Genomic DNA, 24,417 nt, shown 5'->3' with positions numbered 1-24,417 from the left:
TTATTATAGACTACATGTTTCAGAAGTTAAACTTCCATCATTCAGGTCTGTATAATAACTATTATAGTTATTATACAGACCTGAATGATGGAAGTTTAACTTCTGAAACATGTAGTCTATAATAAAACTCAAGTGGTAAAAAACAAGTGTTTTCTTTGATCATTGTAACATGTCTTACCACAAAGTTAATGCCGAAACAATAAATAGAATATTAATGTAATTTAATAATAGGTACAATACTTAATGGATTAATACTAAAATGATAAAATAATATATGTAGTTAGTTTGCAAGAAAAATATTAATTCAACATTTACACATTATATTAATTTTTTTTTGAAAATTTGTTATCATTTCAATATTTCCATCGAAAACGTTTTTCAAATTTAACTTTACTTTTTTTCCTCTTATTAATGTTTTCGCTGACTCCGCTTTTTGTTTGTAATATCACTAGCAAACGATTGAAAGCATAAAAAATACAGTGTAATCGTAAATCGTACTTAACATAACATTGTACTTAATTTTAAAAATTTAAATAAACAATAAAGTTCGTGTTTAAGATGTTACCGACTTTTTATTGATGTGTATGTATTTGATTTTGAAATTTGAGATACTTTGGGTCAGTGGTTTTATTATTTTTTTTCAATAAGAAGAGTGCTTACAAAATCATATATATGTACATATATCATAAGATGTTGGAATAGTTTACATCAATTCGACACCCATGTTCGATAATTAGAAAATAGGACAGTCCAAATTACGGCCTTAAAAATAATACTTCAAAAATATAATTAATTTTAATGTCCGCCCGGTAGTTACCCAGAGGCAAATATTGCGACAGGACCATTGTTGCAAAACTGATATCGAAAAAGGCGGCAAGAAAATAGTACATGTTCGTATTACGATCACACGTACGGGAAACAAAGTGGGCTCACCTAATATTGTGCCTGAAGTCATATGGCTGGTAACTGATTGACGGTGATCTCATGATGCAACCGGCTTCTTTCTAATCACTGAGTTCGACGTTGATCAATTTTACAGAGTTAATTATGTATCTTTTGACATTTAGATTCATTTTCTGGATCAATCACAACACCAAAGTTTAACACACGGTTACACAACGCGCGAAATTTAAAATTACTATCCTTTCGCCGTCAAATATCCACTTAAGTCACATATAGTCCTTGATTTAAAATATATATTTTTAAAATGCGTAAAAATAAACTATTTACATTTTTTAGTAAAGTTCACATCGTCATGTTTCGGAATTTATTAAATATACGTACAATATAAAGTTAAAAAGTTCGATCGTAAGTCGTAAGTATTAGGAAATCAGAAATGTGACTGTCATAAAGTTCCTTCGAAGCACGACCACTGCAAGCACACGCCGCGGCGTCCTGCGATAGACTGAGCTTTGCGGCCCGCGATATTACGTTGGACGTTGTTGAGCATGGGGCAGTACTAGGCGAAGGCATAATAGGTAACACAACAGGCTCTCGAACGAGGAAAAGTGCCAGAGGAGAGAAGCCAACTGAAATGCATAGCAACATGTGATCCATAGCACCCGAGTAAAAAGAAAACCACTTAAGGAACGAAGACCACTCAAGAAATTGTAATTTTTTACAATGGGGCGATGAATTTCATTACTGAAATTCTTTATGTTTTCTTACTATATGTATCGTATCGGTCAGTTAAAAAAACAACAATAAAAAATCAAGGGGTTTGTATTACGTATGCAAACGTACATATATTAGGTCGATTTTTTACATAGGTATGAGAACAAAGCCTACATTTTACCTTAAATAATATTAGTGATGAAAAGTATCAAAGATGAAGAAAAATCATAGGTTGGTGAAATAAATATACCCACGAGTACCTTTTACTAAAATAATAACAGGGATAAACAACTTGTAAAACAGTCATCTCATTATTTTCTACTACTTCAATGTGAGTTATAAAACATCCTTGAATCTTAAATGCATGAGAACTGGCTGTTACTAGAAGTGAGGCATAAAGTCCTGAGGCGTTATCTACATTTTATCGGACGTTGAACAGTCTTGAACAACGTCAAGCCTAAATACACAAAACAAAATAAAACTCCAATTTGATGTAATAAAAGGGTGAGATATTCGTGCGTGTGATTCTTGTAATATTGTTATTTATTTCCTTTCTCAAAGCCCCAACTTCTCGAGTTTGTAAGAAAAACTTAGATGTTAGACTTTTCAAAGTAGTTGTATGTGTATAATTTTTTATAGTATATTTAATGACAGGTTAAATTCATACTTCTTTGAATTCGCTAACCAAATATTTTCTAACTTATTTAGTTTTATGTGTAAAATATATTTAATAACATGTTTAGTTTATGGTACTGTGAATTCTCTAACTTAACATTCAATTACTTATTTAGTTATATGTGTATAATATATTATGATATTTTTAACAATCCGTTAAATTTGTGCTTTTTTAAATTCGCCAAATAAACATTTTCTTATTTATTTATGGTGATTCCTTGAAAAAAAACATTTAAAAATAACCGTAATGGACTCGTACATAATAGCAGTAACTGTTTCAACTCTCGCAACCTTTTACGAGTACATGTAAGCAATCTCGAGTGCTCTAGCTATTGCAGACATGCTTCTTGATATTTTCTTAGTTAATAGAACTACTTTCCACATATATTTCTATTAAAGTAAGCAAAAATTGCACTTACCACAATTTTAATTATTCAATTATGTACATTAAAATATATTCTACAATTAAGGATAAAACTACCAGGGAGTCGACCTATGCAGTTCTCTATGGCCATTAGCTGAAAATAGGAGTCAGAAGAATAGTCGTAGGCACCTCTAGTATGTATTGTAAAATTGATTATCACGAATAAGATTATAACAGTGAAATAAAGAAGATATAAAATAAATAATAATAAAACCCTTATCCGCACCCCAGTGGTGCATAGGGTACTGCTTCATATAAACGCAGTGTTAACTTGACCGTTTACACATGAAGGAAAGGTGATCAGCCCTCCGCTTCAGATACCAGTCCAGGGATATATTGAATAAATATTAGGTACAGTGAAAAAATCACTTAAAGAAGATATAAGAAAGAAAAAAAACTGCGGGTTCGGTAATTATTTTGTTTGCAAATATAAAAAGCGTTTGATGTTTTTTTCTTAAAAAATACGTTTCATCTATTCTAAATACACAAATAATAATTCAATTTATAATAACATGCGGAATGTCATAACTAATCAAGTAAAAATAAATAATAAAATGAATTATTTGAATCATTTTGATTCTTTGTACCCTTCGTATCATGGTTATAAAAATTAACAAATCCAACCGTTGACATTATAAATAATACATCTACATAATATAAATGAGCAAACATGTCACTTACATTACAATCTATATTATTATATATTGACGTGATTAACGTTGGCCATATTTTTTAGTTCCTACATTTTTTTCATAACGTCGGCTAACTTAATGAATCTAATTACAATAATTGCGTGCTCAGTATTTATTTATCAGCGGGTTTTGATTCGCGTTTAATCTATTTTTCATTTATTGGCCCATGTATATTTTTATTAATTATTCTTGTGTTTGCAAATAGCATAAAAATATATAATCTGAAGGATAACTACTCGCGTTACTTACATTAAACATGTGCCAGCAATTTGCTTGTCTATTAATTCAGATTATTTCAAGACGGGCTCAGATTCATCACAGTAATAATAACACAATTGATAATGCTTTTAAAAACTTATGTTTTAAACAAATAAAAAAAATAAAAAAATTACGATATGGATATTAAATACATAATTATATTTCTCTAAATGAAGACAAAATAAGAAAGACGTAGAGAGTAGAATAAGATAAGAAGATGAATCGGAGGGAAGGAAGATGAGGAAAAGAGAGTATGATAGAAAGCATAGTTAAGGTTTTAATATGAAGGTGATTAGATATTTTTAGAAGTCCAGAATATAATTTTATAATATAATCATGTTTTTATATACAAGTTCTTTCTTATTCATCATTGAAATGATACTATTTAAGCGACAACCAATAAGAAACAAATAAAATAAAGAATAAATTAAATCGACATCGTGTAACAATTTCAAGTTTTAGTTACAAGATCTCGAACGAAAATAAAATACTTAAGATACATTGTTACAAAACTACACAAAGGATTTGTCATCAAATACAGTTCAGAAAAAATAAATCAGAGAAAGACGGATTCCAAACGGTATAACACCATCTTCATAATGCAACCAAACAGACATGTCTATAGAACTTCTGTGGTACCTACCAACAATAGTGTCAATAGCGCAACAAAATGCGACCTTTTTCTGCAGTCTTCTTGTAATCACATGTCAGCTGGAGGCAATTTGTCATGTTATAGTGCCAACATGCCATTGTTGATACATATAATGTCGGATGTAGAATGCAGTGGTAACATGGGTCAACAACAAAAAAAACACCTCAATCAAAATTCCTCAAATAGCGTAACAAAACAAAAACAGCGCAGTGCGTAATACCTGCGCCACAAAAAAAAAGGATCTCACAATTTGAAAAGTCTTCGAATTGGGCGCTTTGGTAAATTGGTTAATTTATGAGTGTGGATAGTATTCTAATGGTTAGTTATAAAAATTTATAGCATGTATGTTTATGAATATACAAAACTAAAGGGCGGCTTCATTTAATGATCAATTTTTTATTGAATCAAGCCTTTAAATACATACTTTTAATAGCTCTTTAAGTAAATTAACTTTAATTGTTTAAAGCAGCTATTAAATTATAATTAGTGGCGAAGCGCGTTTTATAAATAAATGAGTAAATAAGGTACGCGTCAGATGGAAATTAAATTTTTGATTACGAACTGTGTTGTATTACAAACTCTAATTTACGATCTATAAACTTTGTTTTATAATACCCTCGATATTTAGACGTGTCCAGCGCATATAATCCGATATAGATCATCGATTTTTTATTATGTTTCCCATTCGAACTCGCTATCTCCCATCTCTACAGTACCGGCTCTAGCTCTACCCACATCGCGAGATAAAAGAACACCAGAAAATGGGAGAGGAAAGACTAGAGGGGAACAAGTGTAAAGTATTGTAACGTTATTTTTTCGGCTCCGGGCTCCAGGCAGGTAGTCACGATTTCAATCGCCCGTAAAAGCCAAAACAAGTGCACAAAAGCCTTTGCACCTATTCGACGTGTGAAGAAAATAAATAAGATAAGAAAAGTAACGTTTGATTTCTTCTTTATCGTTTTTTTAATAGACTAAGGTAGTAACGAACATTCACAGGATGATCCAGGGCCGTCTGTTGGGCGGCTATTCTTATACCGCGATAATTGCGTGTATTTTATCGAAATGAATTGAGGTAAACCCTTTCGGAAAGGTGGGTTTTGTGCTTTGTAATTGCTCCTAATTTCGGTATAATTTTATGATTACTCTCTTCCATCTATCGCACGCATTGCAAATGCCGGAGGGCACTACATATCTGAACGCAATAATTTATTGTACATTTATAAACGTAACATCAATTAGCGGAGACTAGACCGCTAGACCTATGTGTTGTGTTTCAAGGCTCTCCAAGCGGATGTGCCGGCCATATCAGATTATCCCAACTATACTGGTAATAGTAAGTCATACGCTAAAGATCAAATATAAAATATGTTCCTTTAATTGTATTAGACAGGTACCGCACCTATGCTATGCATGGCCGAACAATAAAAGAAAATATAGTATTTTTTTAATCTCCCCGATCTATTTTGAAACTTATAACGTCTTCACTACCTTGAAAGTCGGTCTGATTTTAGAGCAATAAAATATTTGCATACATTTCTAACTTGGATCTAAAGGTTAAAAGTAAAATATTATATGGTGCTTATTGTTTATTGGAATTTATATACATACAAATGTATATTTTCTTTGTTTTTAATTTTGGACGTTCATTTTGAATAAAGCAAATATCAGGCAAAGTAAATAACATTATGAATCGATAGATACCTAGTATTAATATTGTACTAGAACTAGAATGAGTGTGTAATCCTTCTTAATTTCATTTACCCAATATTCCTCCTCCATTTCCTTTCTCATATGCTAATAATGCACTTTTTATTGAGGTTTCATGCAATGACATCCGTTACCTATATTCATCAAATATATTCCATTCCTCTCTCGAATTTAGGGCATATTATGACTGATTGCTTTACATCGTATAATTCACGATCAAGTAAACACCTTGCGGTATTCCTTGCACCATTTTGGTGAAGATTGATGTCAAAGATAGAAAGAAGAGAAATTAACTACTTTGTACATTTTTCGTAAGGAACATAATCATAATTTTAAAATAAAATGAGCTTCACCGCGCCAGAAAACGAATACAAAAATTAAACACACACACAATACATAAGTTGGTACTTATATGACCTAATCACGAATGATGACTCTGATTTTCACTAATACAGTTCAAAGTATTTTAATGCATTTTTTATACATGAGTTGATCTGAAAATTCCAGACCTCCCGTTATCACTAATCCTCTTATCCTCCATTTTCTTGTATTACGCATTGTCATTTCATTTAAGTTCTTCATTGTGTTCTTACTCACCACTGTTCAAACATTGATTCATTCATTCATTGACACAGTATGCTTCGGAAGCTCTGTACCAGTAATCTTTCACTAATCCTGTGTTTTGGAATCTAGGGATTCTACGAATAGTTTAGTCGGCCTAAGCTGTTTTTTCTTTCCAATTATTTTTTAAGACCCGCTTGTTGAAGATAAAGGGTAATAATATTTCCTGCTTTATTATAAACAATGCTGTTCTTAGTAAACAAAGGTATTATCTTTTATTTGAGCACACCTTCTATCTTTTATTTGAGCAGATATATTTTTGAAAATAGACATTGAGAATGGTAAGTATTCTTTAGGCCTTTTCCTAACTTATCCTGATATCTCTACAAACATGTGACAAAAATCAATTGATAAAATATGATTTCTTTCACAAATTTTATGGGTAAAATATGGACTTTTCTAAATATTTATTTTTATTTTAAAAAAGAATAACCCGTAAAGCCTTTAATTAGAGGCTTGTCTGCGTGAGATAGTAAGGATAGAAAAGTAAATGTGAAAAATACATCATAAACACCCAGACCAATCGAAAATATTTTTTTCTTGAATTTATTTTGCACTTGGCGGGAATGAACCCGCGATGCCAGTTTCGCAGTCGAGCTTCTACCCTACTACGCTACGGCCTTGTAAATGATTCATTGAGGAAAATTTTGCAATATTCAAATATACCCACAAAATAATTTATGATAAAAAATACAAATATATCCTTACCTAAGCAAACCCATGGTCAAAATTGTCAATATTTACATGGTAAAAGGTTATGATCAAAAACATACAAGTAGAAATATTTTTTAAATGTGTAAACCAAGTCTCTGTAATATTGCAGTTAGGATTTCCCTTACAGCAGCCAAAGGGTTACAGCCGATAATAACAATAGTTGAGTCGGAATCTATTATGTCTTTCGGTACCTAACGGATATGGTAACGGAGTGTTGGGACTATTTTGACAATACGTGCAGTTCAATAAACCTATACCTACTGTTCCACTGCTAACTGCTAACTTACATAATAAATAAAATGCCGTTTTTTGCGCTAACACCAGTTACTCATTATTTACGGAAATTTCTTTCTAGTCTCTTTTTTGTATGAGATTTACATTTAATTGAGACCGATGTATTGACGCCCTGGTCTAATAAATATATTTAAAAAGCATACACTATTTCCGTCCATGGTATATATATATATATTTTTTTTTTCCAAAATCTTACATCTTCTAATGTTGATGTTTTGTTAAATTTACCAATCACTTTTAAATTTTGAAAAGAAAAAGATTTTCATTCAAACACTGCCGTGTTTTTATCTTTTTATATTAATAAAAATGTAAGTCTTCATTTGTTGAAAATCTTAAACCTTCTTAAATTATGCTCCGGTTGCTTTGAAATTTTGACACAACCTTGCTAATATTCAAGTAGATAAAAATATGACGTATTACTTATCCATAATGCCCGAAATACACACATAGCTTACTGAATACAAAGGTACCCATTTAAGTTATGATTTTATTATAAGATTAATTTGTAAAATATTGATAGCTAACGGTTTTTTAACGACTATCTAATCTTCATGCAAGCATCACAAGTCACCAGAATTACTACTATGGATGCAATACAGAAAAAGGCAGATTCTCATAAAAATATCGTATTTTATGTATAATTAAACGGTCGTTTCAAACCTTCCAATTTCCAGCGTCAATCGCGCGGTTCTCAATACTAGGATAATAAATCAACTTTTTTGCTATAGTTCTACACTATTCCTCATCTGAAATTTTGTACTATAGAAGATATAGCATTTAATTTCATAAATTTGATAAGAAGGTATGACTATGAAATTAAATTAAATATAGGTATTAAATAGTCCGGAATCAATTTTGTAATAATACCTGTCCATGCGGTCGATGCATCAATATTTTTTACATCATTTTGTCTACATATGTACGTTATACAATAAATGTTTTGGAAATATTTAATTACCACCGAGGCCGCCTCGTGCATTCTTATAATCATCGTTTAAAAATGTATCCTTTTTTCTGCTTTCCGCTCATCTAAGGGATGGTCCTAATTAAGGTTTCTTAACCGATTCTAAAGGGATAAGGATAACAAAGAAACAGATATTTGGATTTAAATGCTTTTGATGGATGATCAGTCAGTCGCTGTACATCACTCATTTTTAACAACTTTCGATTATCTGATGCATACATCCTCATGAACAAAAGGAATATTAGGTATTGACATATCGCTCACTCCTTTCAAGAACGTCATAAATCAAAAATCGACAATTTTCAGTTGTGCATGTTTTCGGAATGCCCAGAAAATGTACTATATCCCAGCAAAGGCGGCATATTTTTAACTTAATATTTACCCGCTACAGGGCAGAGAGTGTTTTTTTTTGCATTTTGAAGAAAAGGTATTGTTTAATTGTTTTTTCAAATATACTAAATATTTTTCAAATGGAGAAAAAACCTTCAGCTTTAACTTAAAAAGATCTGTTGCACAGTAAAAAGTTCAAAAAATGGCTTCATATTTATATTTAATATATTGTATTATAATATTTAACATTAAAAACGCTCTCCTGAAAAATCAAGTATTTTGATTTATGACGTTCTTGAAAGGAGCGAGCGATATGAGATGCCTATATAGTATGTTAATTACATACCAGAATCTATGTAAGTATCTATGTTTATTAATTAAATCTCCATAAAGACACTCTTTTGGGATAAAATAGTACCAATCAGATGCGACAAATTTGACGAAAGGAAAGTTCACTTTTGCCTCATCGTTCATTTTGTGTAATACCACTTGAAATCGTTAAAAAGTAGTATTACACAAAGTGAACGATGAATGATCAGGAGAGTGCTAAATTAACATACCACAAAGTTGACTGCTTTTAATATAAAAATATAAACTTTTGACTTAACTTTTATAAGTGTTACATCCAAGAATATTTTTAAGGAATAACCCACAGATATTTATTTAAATGTAATATTTTTACGTAAATAGCAGTTGTTTTACAAAAGTATCATTATTATCAACCAATCTATTTCTATCTCCTATGTAAATAGGAATCCACATCAACGTCATCAATTTTTGACACTTCAACTTAGATGAAGAATAGTATGTAAGTATGAGTATTTTCAGGGTTAAAGACCTGTCATAGGGTGGTTAAGTGATTGTAGCTTTTTCTTATTTAAAATTTAAAAAAAAATTAAATGATTTTTGCTATGAGAATGATGTAAGGGACTTTTGGTCAAAAATTTATGACAAATTTAAGCATGAAGTACTGACCCGTTATTAATTTGCTTCAACCGACTTTACATTATTATGTAATATTGATTTCGTTCCTACAATAAAATAGCTATAAAGCTCTGTGACGTCACGTATTTAGGGCTGGCTTGACCGTTGTAAAAAGCGATCCCTAACAGTATAAAAAAGCATAATAATGGGTATTTATTGATAATAATGTGGTCGTTACATGCGTAGGCGCTGACCGCGAGAATTTCAACCCGTTTATGATCGAGTGCATCCTCCATTAAAAACACAACATTTTAGACTCTCTTGTATTAACTGAAGAACATGCATTAGAGATTTGATGGATTATCGATGAGTTGGTACGCGGCTGGATACGAACGTGAGAGCTTTGATTCAAATCCATCGCTAAGCGAAAAACAGGTAGCACCAATATCGATATGTAACTCCTTATAATGAATTTTATATTATGCCCGGTTCACACATACACGAATGTCTCTACGAATGCATGTGGCAGAAAACTTGATATTTTCAGAATTGCAACCTGGTAACGCTATTTAAAGATATCGCTGACTTGAAGATTGCTTCAAGAGTTAATAATGTGCAAAACAATTTTACTATAGAACCGTCTCCGATGGTGCAATATATTTAAAAAAAAATATTTTCAACTCCATCTGAGCTTAGTCTACTGAAGAGAATAAAAAGTTATAATTATCCAATCAAACAGGATTATATACCGGTCGCGTACTGAAGTATATCCCTAAAGTACACCCTTAAACCAACCATATGCCTAGTTTTGCTAGATGAAGAAAAATTATTTCATAGTATGATTTTATTGTAGTTCATGACTGCCTAAGATTTGTTTTGTATGCAATACGGGAATTTACGCATTTGACAAAAACATTTGAAGAATGACAATATTTTCTTGTGCTATGCGCAGATTAAAACCAAATAATAATAATGAACTACATATTAAATGATATTTTTTAACTTTGAAAATATTGGAACTGGGAACTATTATATTTCCTGGAATCAATTATTGAAGTACCTACTTTAAAAAATATATAAGGTGACCTCAACTAAAATTGACTCCCTGATAAAATCGTTTCATCGGAATCGAATTAAATAAACGTTTGTATAGGGTAATGCCAATCATAGTTCATTATACGTGTAGAATTATTTATATTTATATTGTCGAATATCGTTTCGGAACGATGAATGTAACATTTCTGGGAATCACTTAATCAAATGAATAATTTTATGTAAAATAGGGAAATTTATTTTAATTGTGTTGTTTTTAAATATTTTTTTTTTATATTGTTACATTATATTTAAATGTATCTTCAAAAGCCTTGTTCAATTAGTTTGCCCAATTTTTTAATGAGATTCACTCAATGGTGCATAGGGCCCTTCATCATATGAATGCAGTGTTATCTTGGTCGTTTAAACACGAAGGACAGGTGATAAAAAAATATTTATTTGACCCCCCCCCCTCTGGGAATCGAACCCGGGACCTCCAGAACGGTATCCGAGCGTGCTGACCATTACACTACAGAGTCGGAGGGTATCCTATAATATAAATTATACTGAAAAAACATAAAAACATCTTCACTAACAAACTTGCAAATGCCGCTGAATATTCATGGGAGATATTTCAATTACCTTCAAGATCCTCTATCGTCAAATCGATAAAACACCTGTATTTGTGTTATGTCCAATGAATCCAATTTTCAGAGAAAAATATATGTTTGATATTTTTATTTCCTTTCTGCACATATATGCCAAGGCTACCAGACTATAGAAGGCTTCTTTGGTAACTTTTCACGTTTGTTAACGAACTCTAATTTTATGTATTTGAGCACCGCCAAGGAATCTTTGGTCCTTAGGTGTGGTCAGCGGTGTATGGAGGGCAAAGCTATATGTGTATACGTTCTGTCATTCATATATATTATGAGCCTATATGTATTATGTATCAATTCATTTCTCTTACCTTCATATTTTATTATTCAAATAAACAAATATTCTTAAAATACGAATTTAGTGATATTACATTTAATTATTTATTGATTCGACATTAACTTTGTGGAATGACATGATTATTTTATTAAAATGAAACACTTGAATATACCACTTTAATGAGTTTTATTTTATTTACGACTAGTTTTGAAAACATCTGTCGTTTTATAAAACTCATTAAAGTGTTTGATTTTAATAAAATAATAAATTTTACTAAGCATTATATGTAATCATAATAAAAATCTTTTATTTAATAAAATAAATAATAAACTTGACATCTCTATCAAAATTCATATTGCCAAATCAGTGCATTAAATATAAATTTTTTGCCCACATGCAATATTCATAATATATAGGTATAGAAAAATCTCATAAAAACTTTTTGCGAACGCCTTTTTTTCATAGATGCTTAAACAAAAACACGGTTTAACATCCTGATTCAATTAAACAAGATATGATTTTAATTTATTGCATAAATCAATTATAATAAAAAAGATATTGTTTGTAATGGATAAATTTAATTTAAATACGCATAATAAACCGCTTTGTACATACACATGTTATATATCTATTCTAATATGTTGATATATTCAATTAGATATACTGTATAATACGTGTATATGTATATTGACATTCATTTTTTTTTGTTAAAAATTTGACCTTGTGACGACCTCTTGCAAAAAAATAATTTAAACCAGATCTTAAACCCTCTGTGTCCTGATATATAATTTTTCCAATGATCTTTGTTTTGTTTAACGACAAAGAAAACAATTGGATACTTAGAAAACTCCTGAATTTCTACACTTTTAAACATCATTTTGTACATTTCCTTTTCGATGTTAACGTAAATAAGAGTGTTTTTTCGATTTCTATCTTAGATTTATAAAAAAAACATTTCCACTAAGAAAAAGTAGAACATACGTGATACCTTTGAATAATGGACATAAGATATTATACACACACACACACACAAGATATTATACACACACACACACACACACGTGTGTGCGCGTGTGCGTGTGTGTGTGTGTGTGTGTGTGAGAGAGAGAGAGAGAGAGAATTTGTGGAACAAAGAAGTTGCTTCTATATTTGGGGCCCTAACTAACATTATTTCACCTGTTTCATCATATTCTCCCTTCCATGGTTTCCCTCTCTTTTTTCTCCTCAATTTTTCACCTGATCCTATTCCCTTGTTTTCCTTATCTTCATCGATTATTACATCAAAATATTACACAATATTAAAATTATTTGATCATTTACACATTAACGAATTCAAATTTAGGTATTTTTCATTCGTTTTACAGATGTGCATACATGCAAAATGGACACTAATGAACGAACAGCTGTATAAGGAAAAGAAATTACTAATATCTCCAGTATTTTTGTTTGGTTGGAAGATATTGCTTAGCAATAAACCCACCAATACACATGCATATATTACATATATTTTGCAAAAGAAGTAAAATAAATAAATAAATAATTGATCAAAGATGGGTGACATAACTGTGATATGATTTTCGACAGTTTATTGTTGCGTTAACAATAAAACGTTAATCAGTGGATAATTACTTTCTCATAAATAATGAAAATTATCGTTTTCTAATACCAAAAATAATGTAAAATGAATCTGGTATCTAGATCAACTTTTGTGTAGGCAATGTAATAAATTATTTTGTTAAACGAATTGCATAATGTAGTAGAACACATTTTCGAAGCAATTAGTTGTTCTTTAACAGGGGTGGCCAGACTTTTGATCACTGCGGACGATCTGTTTTTAAAATAAATGGGTGGCGGTCTACCAACAACGTACGTATTGTTGTTTTCATAAGAAAGTATAATAGTAATTTAAACACAAATTTTTATTTTAAATAACTATAGACAATACTAATGCATATTCCATTGCCAAAAGGGCCATGTCTAAGCTAGACAAAATCTAGAAAGACCGAGGTATGAGTAACATTACCAAAATAAAGCTTGTCAGGAGTTTAATCCACTCCAATTTTCTTTAAGCAGCTGAAACATGGACCATAAAAGCAGCAGAAAGAAGAAAAAATACGCATTTGAAATGTGGTGTTAGAGGCTCATGCTCCGAATCCTACGGACAGTAAGACGTACTAACGAGTGCATTCGTCGGGAATTGCACTTGGATGGCTGGACTCTGGACAGTGTCTGAACACAACGGATTCATTAGTTCTTTTGGACACGTTGCGTGTGGTAATGGAGATAATCTGGACTGGCTGTGATCGGTTTCTGGAGGGGAAGAGAGAGAGAGGAAGATCCCCACCGATCAAGTTAAGACAGCAGCAGGCACCTCGGTGGTTGGAGACAAGAAGAAGTGAAGACAACTCAACTCTCATAACTCTCAGTAATGAAGGGTAAGACGAAGAAGAGAAGGAAACATATTTAATAGTGTCGGGTTGTGGTCCCGTGGTTAGCGTCTCGGACTCTTGAGTCAGAGTTTCTCGGTTCGTACCCACTCTACCACAATTTGATACCTATTTCTAATAATGAGCCGCTCAGGCTCACAGAAAAAGTATGAAATTAAAGTATCTTTGTAAATAATACAACACAAATATTTCTCTTTTATTTTAAAATAATAAAAAAATATCAACGTCTTTTAAATAGAGAAAATAATAATTTCTCATTACAAACTTATAAATTTACAAATAAGATACAATAGTTGACATTTATTCTTATTTTTAATGTGAACAATTTAATTGTAAATACATATTGAGAAATAAATTTATGTTATATTAGAGGACACGCTGGAAACGCGGCATTTCATATTTTCGGCAAATATTTCATACTGTACATGGGCGGCTAGGAACAGTTTACCGGTCGCCCAATCGACCGGGATCGCCGCTTTGAACATCCCTGATCTTACACCCGTTGCCGTGCTCCAACTTGTGTTTGTATTTTTTTATTCAGTGCAGTAGTTAACTGTTGCTCTAAACACACCTTCGTTAACAAAAATAAGCAATTAACAGTTATTTTTACAATACATATACTCCTGTGTACGTATAGAAGGACTATTAATAATAATGTTTCAATATATTATTTTGTAATATTAACGTACGATATCTATTGATTTATTTTTGAGAGATTTATTTTTATTTTTACAGACGTCTTATTATTTTATATATATAAACAAGGTATCATCTATAAATAAAGTGTCGTAATTGTACAATTGCATACTTATATTATATGTTGTTTGGGCATTAAATTTGTGTTTAAAGCCCTATTTGAGTTTATTAATTTAAACACGATTTCAATTTTGACAGCTTCAGATATTCTCATCAACAGTTGAAAATACAATACAAGTATTTATTTTTTAATTATTTGTTAATAAAAACATCTGTAGTACCTACTCATAACTAGTCGTGTTTACATTAATAAACTGAAATGTAGTATTAAACAAATGCTTTTTTTTACTTTAAATTATACAATATTTGCACTATCAATTTGGTATACAAAAATTATATATAATAACAAGAAATGCATACATTAAAAAAAATCTCATTTTAACACATACCTACTTTATTTTTTATTGTTGTTTTGTTAATCTTTTTTCATTAATTTTATCTGAAGCTATTCAAATAGCAATCATTATGGATGGTAAAATTCAGAGAGAAAATATCTAAGATATATTAAGAAAATTATACTCAAAGAATTACAATAACAGCGGCTAGTCAAATGAGTTGGGACAACTACTCAAACATATGAAAATCTAGCGATCAGGAACTACTGCCGGTCAATTAGCACTAAAGGTTAAGATAAAAGAGAGAGGCACCAGGGCCCTCTCACATTTTGAACAGACTCTTTATGTGTACACAAAGGTTTATCCAAAACTTAACATCGTTATTATTATAAAGAATCTAACCCAGTGTCAAATTCTAACAAATTACCAGCTATAGTTCTTCATTGAGACAGACATTTGTCCGCCTGTATAGTGTAATAATGGTCAGCACCCTTGGCTACCGTACTGGAGGTCCCGGGTTCGATTCCCAGGGGGGGGTCAAATAAATAACAGTGATTTTATTACACTAATATTTATTCAATACTACACTGGACTGGTAAATGAAGCGGAGGGCTGATCACCTTTCCTTCATGTGTTAACGATCAAGATAACACTGCATTCATATGCTGCAGTGCCCTATGCACCATTTAGGTGCGGATAAGGGTGTGAATGAAAATTCTTCATTGAAATGTAAAACTTTGGGTGTTAATGTATTGTGAGTAGCTATTGTTTTAGATCAGTTTCATCATCAACAATCAATAACCATAAAGAAGAACGATCCATAATATTGTTTTATTTACATAACCAAGATCATCATTCTACCTGATCATATAATAAAAGAACGTTATTAAAGTTGAAAGGTATTTTAATCTATACAGATTTGAATGTAACATAAATGCATGCTATATTTATGCATATATGTGCTGCCATTAAACACAAACACTCTCCATTTCGTGTTGCCATTCTTTTGTTTTACAAAATTCAATTTAACTTTGATTTAACCTCTCGAAACTTGACTGGCTGAAATTGAAATCGGTCACTTCTCGGATTTGATTTATGGCGGAGCATAAATTTAGGTTAGAGGCTTTTATTATTTCAGCTTACGTAGTAGGTATGTATACATATATTCCGGACTGCGATTGCCTTGCCTTTCTGTAACCGGGCATAATTCATGCTGCCCTGGTATAAATGTTTCGCTGTTGGAATGGCCACTTCAGTATGCCGAAGAGTAGCAGCATAAGTATGAAGTAACAATGCAGTACATGTTAATTTCAAGCAGTTACCATTGCCACATTGCTTCAAAATATTGTTTTCAATCAATTGCGACTCAGAGAAATGTTTTTTTTTGGTAATTTTTGAAGTCATCAATTATCTTCTTATAAAATCGATGTTTCTCCTTGTGAATAAAACAATAATTATTCTTTAACTCGTTATTCATCAATAAATATTAAAAGTCTAATACTCGAAACAAAAACCAAAAAGCAAAAAACATTTTGTACATAAATACATCTTCATTTGAGATGCAATCTTATAGCTTAGAAGTATTTATTCCAATGAACTTAAACTGACTAACAATACTAGTCAAGGTTCATACATTATTCAGCTCTTTGAAATAAGCAGTAAGATAGTGCTTGTACAATAAACAAGAAAATAGAACATAGAACACGGTTTTTCATTTAAGATTAGGGCATCAATTACATACGGAAGTAAACATTTTAACTACGTAGAGTAAATAACTTTAACTGTACATTGATTCCGTAAAAAAAACTAATAATCGTTATTTTTATTTTCGGTAACTTGGTGACAATACGTAAACTGATCGAAAACCCGTCTCTAAAAGTCGGCAGAAATAAGGCTTTTAAATTTACAAGGCAGTCACCCAGAGTAGTTAAACACACAAAGTAGTTAAATCATTAACTTTTCACTTTAATTCCATCGCAAACTTTTTCTATGTTTATTTTTTAATGCGGGGTTAAATTATACACAAACATCAATGGATGTAGTGTAATACGGTTGGATTTTATATTTTATTGTGATTAATTTTGTATATTAAAAGCATCGTTAACTTTGTGGAATGGTAGTATAATCACGGTATTTTATTGTGATTGCTGTAAAGCTCATTTTACGTTCCACTTCTTTCAATTAAATTGACAATAAAATTAATTTTGAATTGATTGATTAATAGTATTACTGACGAGCTGATGCGTTAACCTGAATATTTAGTTTAGTCTCGTACATCAGTATATTAGCAAGTTGCGTGACCGAGCGCTGACCAAAGAATAGAGCTTTGCATACTGTACCGACCCATCAGAAGTAAGTGCACGGACCGTGCTTTACAACTTGCAAAGGTAATGCGAATTAATGGCATTTTATTTAAGACAAGCCTTTACTTATGGCGCCCTTTAAACCTACGTATTCACAGACTCGCGATCATAGATAAAAGGGGTCGCCTAAGCAAGCAACATTGAAAAGGGACATACTATCAAAACTGTCACCGAGAATCATAGATATTAAGAAGAAACCCTTTTTATAAAAGGAACAATGCAAAAACTATTTTTCGATATTTAATATCTACGAATACAGAAGTTAGGGCTACCTTTAATTTGTACTAAGGTTGAATAATTGCTGCTTTGTAATAATACCAAAGCATTGAATGTTACATTGGAAAAGGAATTGTACTCGTAAATTAAATAAAAATGGACTTGCTATATATTATATAAATAAGTTAATCGGTTTTAGTTTATTTTGCCGACAAAGAAGGTATTAATTTTGAGTGCAGTATAATGGCGGAAGATGTTAGTATAAATTTTAAGAGTCGGTTTTACTCAATATATAATAATAATGTATTTGCAAGTACGGATTTTAATGTTACGGTATATGCACAGACCACACCCGTTGCACCCATTTAAAATTTGAAATGTAAAATCAGTAAATGCTACCCTAACAATTATTTAGTGGTGATCATATTTTTCGCCACAACTTAATGAGGTACATCTTTATTTAGAAGGATAGTAGACTTAAGCGACAGCTTTTAATAAAAACTTTAACTTAATCGGTTTTATTTAAATCTTTAAACAGACAGCGAAACTGAATGGAAATCAAAGCATTTAAAGGAATTTATTACTTTTGGCATGAAAACTCCCAGTCTCCCATTTAATATTTTTTTATTGATATATCAACATAAACAATCTAAATAGTTAAATCCGACATTTTGAATAAAAATTTAAATGCATCCAAAATAATCAACGACCTTATTTTTTTCTTCAGTTAGATTATATTACATTAAATACTAACTGTTATGAACACTTAATTTACAAAATACATATTTACGTCTTCTTACAGTTTGTATACTAGTTTCTATTTTATAGGTAACCAGTTAAGTTCTTCTCTCATTTATTCCTTTATTCTTATATCTATTTTTCTTAAGCACTATTATCATAGCTTTATTTTGAAGCATTTCAAATTTTTTAAATTTCAAATTTTAAATTTCCTTCATCGGCTTAAAATAATATTGTGGAGCATTATTATTTTTAATAGAATAAGACTGATTATTTATTAATTATTTATTTATTTTTTCAAAACATATTACAAACATAAGTCATATATTCATATATTCCCGATGAGTCATTTCTGTTTCTAATTTTGGGACATGGGATTAAGGTTAACAAGACTGGAACACAAATAATAAATTTACAAAATGTTGTTTTTTTTTAAATAACCGAAACTAATGCATGGCAAAATATAAAAACAATGAACAGGTATAATAAATAGGCACAAGAAGTATATTTAAAAGAAATAAATGAGAAAAACATAAGGTAAGAAGCATATAAAATAAAACAAATGAGATAATATAAAAAATGAGAAAATGTAAGAAATGAGAAAATATACAAAATAAAAGGTAAAAACAAATTTAAAAAATATGACTTATCACTACATATATCTCTTTTCATAAAGTATTTTTTCAGATCATTTATTTTGGATCCCCAAATGGGTTCTATTTTATATATTTTATTAAATTGTTTAACTATGACCATAATAACACCTCCGTAGTGTAACGGTCAGCACGCTCGGCTACCGTTCTGGAGGACCCGGGTTCGATTCCCAGGGGGGGTAAGAATAAATATAAGTGATTTTTTCATTGTAATATTTATTCAATATTACCCTAGACTGGTACTTGAAGCGGAGGGCTGATCACCTTTCCTTCATGTGTAAAGATCAAGATAACACTGCGTTTATATGACGCAGTGCCCTATGCACCATTGGGGTGCGGATAAGGGTTTTATTATATTATTAATAACACAGTTTCGATTTAATGCAGTGGACATGGTGGTAATATGTGGAAATTATTGACCTGACATAACCTGAAGAAATCAATCGGATATCGGGGAAAATTATTCATTATTTATTATTTATAGTTTCCATATCGCGATAAATAATTCACAAGTGTTCCACAAAATAATTATGCCAAGAATGTCAATAAAGCTAAGAATTACGAAAAGCTCGAAGACCCTAATAAAATCACGATTTCCCCATTTTGTTGTTGATATTTCAATCCAATTTTTCATGCAACATTATGGCTGCTAAGTTCTCTTGCGTAAGTAGGCTGGCGTTTAAAAAATACACACACGAACTACAGAGAATCGAGTTCATACAATAAATAACGTTTTTCTATGCTTGTATAAATACGCGAAGGCCGCCGGACAACCTTTAATGTAGAATCCATTTCAATAGCCACTAGGTTTGACATTTAAACCGCGCTCTTGTGTTTCAATTTTAAAAAAAAAAACTTTTGACCAGAGTACGTTCATAAAAACAGTTGTTATTTTTTTATACGTTAACAAGTATCAAGTTGAGTTAGATGAAAAAAATAATAACCTGAGGCTCGACTGTAGCATATTGATGAGGAAAATTATGAACAAATTGATTCAAAATGAAATAGTACGTTTAAATCAAACCACATCATAAATAATAATAATAAAACCCTTATCCGCACATAGGGCACTGTGTCATATAAACACAGTGTTATCTTGATCGTTTACATATGAAGGAAAGGTGATCAGCCCTCCGCTTCAGGTACTAGTCCATGGTAATATTGAATAAATATTACAGTGAAAAAATCACTTATATTTTATTTTACCCCCCTTGGGAATCGAACCCAGGACCTCCAGATCGGTAGCCGAGCGTGCTGACCATTACACTACGGAGGCTGACACGCTGTTGAATAGTTAATAACCACATCATAGTATCCAAATACTCGATTTTTTTATGGACATCTCGATTGAGGCATATAATTTTTTTTTGGAAGGAAAATATGGAAGTCTGGACATTACTGGGCTAACGATTATCACACGGAGAATATCGATGTTTAAAATATTATGTTGTAAGATTCACGACAGAACGATGAATATTACACAGTGTGTAAAGTGATCCATTATATAGGTCTATGACAGGACGTTAGCCCTTTAAATACATACTCAGATTTCCACATTCTAACGTTGAAAACGTTTTTCGTCTCATATCTTCATAGCCAAATTAATAAAAATATCTTGTTTTAAAATCAACACAGCATGTTTTTATCATCCTTACCTTTTTAATGACGCTTTATCATGGAACTGATTTTTCTTTACTAGTAGTATCCGAATTGTCCATTAACAGATGAAGGCACTAATTTTTGGTGAAATTAGTATAATGCACCAAACATTTCGATACTCTCCCAAATCATATGATAAATTTTGTAAGCTGAAAAATATTATCACTTCAATGCAGTGCTCTTTGCAGCATTAACGGTGCATATGGCATAGACTAATCAGATCTTTTTTTTCCCCATTTCATGTCATTTTTAATTACCGTTTATAAATTTTCATAAAATATGACGCTGTTACTTTTTAAAGGTCATAATATACTTAACCATTTTGTTTCCGTGTTTTCTGTATAAATAATCGTAGTTTAAATTTTATAAGAGAATAATCTTTACGCATTATACGTTCATAACGTAACCTTAGCCTCAAGCGTTAAAAAAACATTGCATCAATTAAAATGCATTGTGAAATATAATGACTTAGATAAAAGTATCTTTTGAAAAATTCACGTATGTTTGTATTTTTGATAGTGTTTGAATTTGAATGGCTAGTATTACTAAGTATAATATCGAGAGTTGTGTATATTCAAACGTCCTTGCCTTTAAAATCAAAAGTTTTTCCGCCTACAGCCGCGAAGCGAAAGCTGGCAGTCGCGAAGTTGCCAGGCAACCAAAAAACACAACGGATGGCTGGCCCGTTTGGCGCTTGACCGGCGTTACGTCATAAGGACGCCATTATTTTCCTCCCCCTCGCACCCACTCGTCGGCCCGATGATGAAAAGAGACCCCCACACCTCTTCCGGGTCATGGTCCTCACCGGGTGAAGGGGCAGCCCTTGGCTACTTTTTAATACATTAATTGTGGGAAAGTATAAATAACACGGATGGTAATAAGAGTGTCTAAACTTATTATTTACAGTGAAATTTTATTGCTTCTCATTTATTTAACATTTTTATTAGGTCGTTCGTTTGGTTTTGGAAATAATGTCGTTGGGTGGCGATCATGAGTTAATAATATGACCAGGCACCCATAAACGGATACAGGAATGAGGAGGTGGGTGGTTTGAAATATGTTCACAAACGTTTGACCAATACTAGCTATAAAATCTAGGGCGGTACAATAGTATTAGTACGTCATACTATTTTTAATTATAATTATTTACTAGAAATTGGCAAACGTGTAAAAATTGTTCCGATTCCGATATCATTGATTCAATGAAAATTATGCGTAAAGTTCTAGAAAAAGGTGAATAAATAATTCCGTAATAGATAATATGGGAAGAAATATAAATAATTGTAAATTGATTGCGGAAGTCGTGAGAAATATTGATTTATTTTACATGGTTTAATTACAAGAAAATAATAAATCACCTCGACACTCGGGTGATAACAAGCGTACTAAGAACTTCCATTACGTTATAAAGATTAATTAAGGAGCCAGTCCACTCAGAGCTAGACATTAAAATATATCTGCAATAAAATATTAAACAATAGGTTTTACACAATATTTTGATAAAAATTAAAAATTGTTGACACCAATTAATACTGATTTTTGTAAAAAATTATACTTTGATTTTTAAAACTTAAATTGAAAAGACTACTTGTTACTCGTTACAGTTTGGTAGACGTTAGATTGGAAAATTGGCGTTGTAGTTTAGATTCCGATTTTTACAAAAAAAACCTAATTATTTTGATGATCTGTGTACCTACCATGTCGTATTTCTCTGTTTTCCTATTCTTTCTCTCTTGAAAGGCTGAAAACCATATGTTTAGTGGAATCATCCCATAAACATATATGGTAATTCACTGATCGTCAGCTTATTCCGTATGGTGTCCAACTCCATATTGTTTCGACTTTTTTTTTTAAGGAATAACCCCCAAAGCGTCTATTTTAGATGCTCGTCTGTAGGTAGGATAGTAAGGATAGGGAAGGTAAATGTGAAAAATACATTACAAACACCCAGACTAATTGAAAATAAACCTTTCTTAAATTCGTTTTGCAATTGGCGGGATGCGAACCCGCGACGCCAGTTTCGCAGTCGAGCGTCTAACCAACTACGCCACGGAGCCTGTCAGGAGTCAGGAGTCATGATATACATGTATTTATCCTGACTTTGTTTATAATCAAATACTTTTTTTATATGGGCAACTATTTTTTTATATGTACCTACAATTATAGGAGTCAGAAGTCATCATATATTAATCATAACTCCTGACTTTGTCTATTAACAAATACTTTTTTAGGTACCTACATTATTTTAAACATATGCACAATGTATTTGAGTGGGCGACTCGACCCTTAAGCCTAACTCGAATAGATAACCCTTCTGTGATATTTTCATTATATTCTATAAATCAAAAACAACATGTGCATCTTAGTTTCGTAACATTGTGGATACTCATTGATATAAGACATGCAATCTTAAGTTCTTCGGCGATAAATAAAAAAAACGATTAAAGCTATTTTTTAAACGTTTTAAAGTTGTTTTAAATTTTGTCAAAAAATATCCTATCGCTCAACGAGTCTGATGTAAAATAACATATCTGTAATGTGAGTAGTCCACTTCCAAACCACGTTATGTTAAAAAAAATGTTTTTAGCCGATGGGGGCAATCGGTAGAAGATTAAATCTGCTACCGATTTAAGCTTTTTCGAGAGATTTTTGAAAGGGAACTGTTGATCGGCATAGTGAGTTTTGCAAAAGTATTGATTTTTCTATTCCTAACTTGACGAGTTCTGGCAGTTATTTTAAAGTTATAACTATTTTAAAGTTTCTACCGATTGCCGCCATTTGCTAAAAAAATATTTTAACATAACTTGGTTTTGGAAGTGGACTACTAATGTAATCTATCTGTATAAGAGCCCTTGAGGTAGTATTTTACGAATATAGCGCTATATAAATTTTCCAAAATTATTATAATTATTATTACAGTACGCCGCTCAGTTGCGCATGCACGTATCACGGTCCTGTATTAGACGTTCGTCGTATTTGTTCCAATTGTGATGTCGTTGTCGTCCCAGAAATATCCCGTTTTTACGTAAAATTTTACTTTGATTTAGAGAAAATAAGTTGCGACTGTTCAAATACTGGGCCTTAAAATACAAATTTAAAATTGAAAATTTGTATTTTAAGCGTTTTTTTCAGATGTTTTGCATATTTATATAAAACTGTGTGAAGATACTAAATTGTGCGAATTTACGCTTAATAAACTACTGATACACAAAATATACGAATTGATTACTATATTTTTTTGCACCAATTTGGCGCCAGCGGTTTGTAAAATTTCATATTGAATTAAAATTTAACGATCCTTTTAACATATGTATTTAATAATTATTTAAATATTTATGGCGCATTCAATAAAAGTTAATTGAATTGTCATCATAAAATATAAAATAACCGTAAAAAATAAATACGTAATTTAA

General features: G+C 31.3%; 1 protein-coding gene across 1 annotated transcript in view; it reads right to left on the bottom strand.

The window, feature by feature from the left end:
• LOC148302201 (cadherin-86C-like) overlaps window positions 1-1,407 on the bottom strand; it is a 65,554-nt gene extending 64,147 nt beyond the window's left edge. The window contains exon 1 of the mRNA XM_088271993.1: window positions 934-1,407. The gene's annotated coding sequence lies outside the window, so the exon portion shown is untranslated. The remainder of the gene's footprint in view (window positions 1-933) is intronic.
• Window positions 1,408-24,417: the final 23,010 nt, after the last annotated feature.

This window comes from Brachycentrus maculatus, unplaced genomic scaffold (genome assembly GCF_059751285.1).
Source record: "Brachycentrus maculatus isolate JH-2025_06_01 unplaced genomic scaffold, ASM5975128v1 h1tg000474l, whole genome shotgun sequence".
NCBI classification, from domain to species: domain Eukaryota; kingdom Metazoa; phylum Arthropoda; class Insecta; order Trichoptera; family Brachycentridae; genus Brachycentrus; species Brachycentrus maculatus.
This window is presented reverse-complemented; position numbering and strand designations above follow the sequence as displayed.